Genomic DNA, 5,000 nt, shown 5'->3' on the forward strand with positions numbered 1-5,000 from the left:
GACAGAGAGAGAGTGGGACAGAGAGAGAGAGAGTGGGATAGAGAGAGAGAGAGTGTGGGATAGAGAAAAAGTGTGGGACAGAGAGAGAAAGAATATTTGGGACAAAGAGAGGGAGAGTTTGTGAGAGAGAGATAGAGAGAGAGAGTGTGTTTGTGTGAGAGAGAGAGTGTGTGTGAGAGAGAGTGTGTGTGAGAGAGAGTGTGTGTGAGAGAGAGTGTGTGTGAGAGAGTGTGTGTGTGTGAGAGAGAGTGTGTGTGTGAGAGAGAGTGTGTGTGAGAGAGAGAGTGGGACAGAGAGAGAGAGAGAGAGTGTGTGTGAGAGAGTGTGTGTGTGTGAGAGAGAGTGTGTGTGTGAGAGAGAGAGTGTGTGTGAGAGAGAGTGTGTGTGAGAGAGAGTGGGACAGAGAGAGAGTGGGACAGAGAGAGAGTGGGACAGAGAGAGAGTGGGACAGAGAGAGAGAGGGAGAGAGTGTGTTTGTGTGAGAGAGAGAGTGTGTGAGAGAGAGAGTGGGACAGAGAGAGAGTGGGACAGAGAGAGAGTGGGACAGAGAGAGAGTGGGACAGAGAGAGAGTGGGACAGAGAGAGAGTGGGACAGAGAGAGAGAGAGAGTGGGATAGAGAGAGAGAGAGAGTGTGTGTGAGAGAGAATGTGTGTGAGAGAGATTGTGTGAGAAAGAGAGAGAGAGTGTGAGAGAGAGAGAGTGTGTGTGAGAGAGAGTGGGACAGAGAGAGAGAGAGTGGGACAGAGAGAGGGAGAGTGGGCAGAGAGAGAGAGTGGGACAGAGAGAGAGAGAGTGGGACAGAGAGAGAGAGAGTGGGACAGAGAGAGAGTGTGGGATAGAGAGTGATGGAGAGTGTGGGACAGAGAGAGAGGGACAGAGAGAGACAGAGAGAGAGGGAGAGTGTGGGACAGAGAGAGACAGAGTTTGGGACAGAGAGAGATAGTGGGACAGAGAGAGAGGGACAGAGAGAGACAGAGAGAGAGGGAGAGTGTGGGACAGAGAGAGACAGAGTTTGGGACAGAGAGAGATAGTGGGACAGAGAGAGAGGGAAAGTGTGAGACAGAGAGAGAGAGAGTATGGGACAGAGAGAGGGAGTGTGGGACAGAGAGAGGGAGTGTGGGACAGAGAGAGAGAGAGTGTGGGACAGAGAGAGAGAGAGTGTGGGACAGAGAGAGAGAGAGAGTGTGGGCAGAGAGAGAGAGAGAGTATGGGACAGAGAGAGGGAGTGTGGGACAGAGAGAGAGAGAGTGTGGGACAGAGAGAGAGATAGTGGGACAGAGAGAGAGGGACAGAGAGAGACAGAGAGAGAGGGAGAGTGTGGGACAGAGAGAGACAGAGTTTGGGACAGAGAGAGATAGTGGGACAGAGAGAGAGAGAGTGTGGGACAGAGAGAGAGGGACAGAGAGAGACAGAGAGAGAGAGAGTATGGGACAGAGAGAGGGAGTGTGGGACAGAGAGAGAGAGAGTGTGGGACAGAGAGAGAGAGAGAGTGTGGGACAGAGAGAGAGAGAGTGTGGGGCAGAGAGAGAGAGTATGGGACAGAGAGAGAGAGAGAGTGTGGGACAGAGAGAGAGAGAGAGTGTGGGACAGAGAGAGAGAGAGTGTGGGACAGAGAGAGAGAGAGAGTGTGGGACAGAGAGAGTGAGTGTGTGACAGAGAGAGAGAGTGTGGGACAGAGAGAGGGAGAGAGTGTGGGACAGAGAGAGGGAGAGTGTGGGACAGAGAGAGAGTGCGGGAGAGAGAGAGAAAGAGAGTGGGACTGAGAGAGGAAGCGTGTGGGACAGAGAGAGAGGGAGAGTGTGGGACGAGAGAGAGAGAGTGTGGGACAGAGAGAGAGGGAGAGTGGGACAGAGAGAGAGAGAGTGTGGGACAGAGAGAGAGAGAGTATGGGACAGAGAGAGAGGGAGAGTGTGGGACAGAGAGAGAGAGAGTGAGGGATGAGAGAGAGATTGTGTGGGACAGAGAGAGAGGGAGAGTGTGGGACAGAGAGAGAGGGAGAGTGGGACAGAGAGAGAGAGAGTGTGGGACGAGAGAGAGAGAGTGTGGGACAGAGAGAGAGGGAGAGTGTGGGACAGAGAGAGAGGGAGAGTGGGACAGAGAGAGAGTGAGTGTGTGACAGAGAGAGAGTGTGTGGGACAGAGAGAGAGAGAGTGTGGGACAGAGAGAGAGAGTGTGGGACAGAGAGAGAGAGAGTGTGGGACAGAGAGAGAGAGAGTGTGGGACAGAGAGAGTGAGTGTGTGACAGAGAGAGTGAGTGTGTGACAGAGAGAGAGAGAGTGTGGGACAGAGAGAGAGAGAGTGTGGGACAGAGAGAGAGAGAGTGTGGGACAGAGAGAGTGAGTGTGTGACAGAGAGAGAGTGTGTGGGACAGAGAGAGAGAGAGTGTGGGACAGAGAGAGAGAGTGTGGGACAGAGAGAGAGAGAGAGTGTGGGACAGAGAGAGAGAGAGTGTGGGACAGAGAGAGGGAGTGTGTGACAAAGAGAGAGATAGTGTGGGACAGAGAGAGAGAGACAGTGTGTGGGCAGAGAGAAAGCGTGTTTGGCACAAAAAGAGGGAGAGAGTGTGGGACAGAGAGAAACAGTGTGTGGGCAGAGAGAGGGAGAGAGTGTGGGACATAGAGAGGGAGTGTGTGGGCAGAGGGAGAGTGTTTGGGACAAAGAGAGAGAAAGTGTGGGATAGAGAAAAAGTGTGGGACAGAGAGAGAGTGTGGGATAGAGAAAAAGTGTGGGACAGAGAGAGAAAGAATATTTGGGACAAAGAGAGGGAGAGTTTGTGAGAGAGAGATAGAGAGAGAGAGTGTGTTTGTGTGAGAGAGACAGTGTGTGTGAGAGAGAGTGTGTGTGAGAGAGAGAGTGTGTGTGAGAGAGAGTGTGTGTGAGAGAGAGTGTGTTTGTGTGAGAGAGAGAGTGTGTGTGAGAGAGAGTGGGACAGAGAGAGAGTGGGACAGAGAGAGAGAGAGAGAGTGTGTTTGTGTGAGAGAGAGAGTGTGTGTGAGAGAGAGAGTGTGTGTGAGAGAGAGTGTGAGAGAGAGAGAGTGTGAGAGAGAGAGAGTGTGTGAGAGTGTGTGTGTGTGAGAGAGTGTGTGTGAGAGAGAGAGTGGGACAGAGAGAGAGTGGGACAGAGAGTGGGACAGAGAGAGAGAGAGAGAGTGGGATAGAGAGAGAGAGAGTGTGTGTGAGAGAAAATGTGTGTGAGAGAGAGAGTGTGTGAGAGAGAGAGAGTGTGTGTGAGAGAGAGTGGGACAGAGAGAGAGAGAGTGGGACAGAGAGAGAGAGAGTGGGACAGAGAGAGAGAGAGTGGGACAGAGAGAGAGTGTGGGATAGAGAGTGATGGAGAGTGTGGGACAGATAGAGAGAGAGAGAGTGGGACAGAGAGAGAGTGTGGGATAGAGAGAGAGAGAGTGGGACAGAGAGAGTGTGGGATAGAGAGAGAGAGAGTGGGACAGAGAGAGTGTGGGATAGAGAGTGATGGAGAGTGTGGGACAGAGAGAGAGGGAGAGTGTGGGACAGAGAGAGACAGAGTTTGGGACAGTGAGAGATAGTGGGACAGAGAGAGAGAGAGTGTGGGATAGAGAGTGAGGGAGAGTGTGGGACAGAGAGAGACAGAGTTTGGGACAGTGAGAGATAGTGGGACAGAGAGAGAGGGAAAGTGTGAGACAGAGAGAGAGTGTGGGACAGAGAGAGAGAGTGGGACAGAGAGAGAGAGTGGGACAGAGAGAGAGAGTGGGACAGAGAGAGAGAGAGAGTGGGACAGAGAGAGAGTATGGGATAGAGAGTGAGGGTGAGTGTGGGACAGAGAGAGAGAGTGGGACAGAGAAAGAGAGAGTGGGACAGAGAGTGAGGGAGAATGTTGGATAGAGAGAGAGGGAGAGTGTGGGACAGAGAGAGACAGAGTTTGGGACAGAGAGAGATAGTGGGACAGAGAGAGAGGGACAGAGAAAGACAGAGTTTGGGACAGAGAGAGAGTGGGAGAGAGAGAGAGGGAGAGTGTGGGACGGAGAGAGAGAGAATGTGGGACGGGGAGAGAGAGAATGTGGGACAGAGAGAGAGAGAATGTGGGACACGAGAGAGGGTTTGTGGGACAGGGAGAGAGAGTGTGGGCAGAGAGAGAGTGTGGGACAGAGAGAGAGAGTGTGGGACAGAGAGAGAGTGTGTGGGACAGATACAGAGATTGGGATAGAGAGAGATGGGAAAGAGAGTTTGGGACAGAGAGAGAGGGAGAGTGTGGGACAGAGAGAGAGTGTGGGACAGAGAGAGAGAGAGTGGGACAGAGAGAGAGAGTGGGACAGAGAGAGAGAGTGGGACAGAGAGAGAGAGTGGGATAGAGAGAGAGAGAGAGTGGGACAGAGAGAGAGAGTGGGATAGAGAGAGAGAGAGAGTGGGACAGGGAGAGAGAGTGTGGGCAGAGAGAGAGTGTGGGACAGAGAGAGAGAGTGTGGGACAGAGAGAGAGTGTGTGGGACAGATACAGAGATTGGGATAGAGGGAGATGGGAAAGAGAGTTTGGGACAGAGAGAGAGGGAGAGTGTGGGACAGAGAGAGAGTGTGGGACAGGGAGAGAGAGTGTGGGCAGAGAGAGAGTGTGGGACAGAGAGAGAGAGTGTGGGACAGAGAGAGAGTGTGTGGGACAGATACAGAGATTGGGATAGAGAGAGATGGGAAAGAGAGTTTGGGACAGAGAGAGAGGGAGAGTGTGGGACAGAGAGAGAGTGTGGGACAGAGAGAGAGAGAGTGGGACAGAGAGAGAGAGTGGGACAGAGAGAGAGAGAGTGGGACAGAGAGAGAGAGTGTGGGAGAGAGAGAGAGAGAGTGGGACAGAGAGAGAGAGTGAGTGTGGGACAGAGAGAGAGGGAGAGTGTGGGACAGAGAGAGAGTGTGGGACAGAGAGAGAGAGAGTGGGACAGAGAGAGAGAGTGGGACAGAGAGAGAGAGAGTGGGACAGAGAGAGAGAGTGTGGGAGAGAGAGAGAGAGAGTGGGACAGAGAGAGAGAGTGAGTGTG

Source organism: Carcharodon carcharias, chromosome 27, assembly GCF_017639515.1.
Source record: "Carcharodon carcharias isolate sCarCar2 chromosome 27, sCarCar2.pri, whole genome shotgun sequence".
NCBI lineage: Eukaryota > Metazoa > Chordata > Chondrichthyes > Lamniformes > Lamnidae > Carcharodon > Carcharodon carcharias.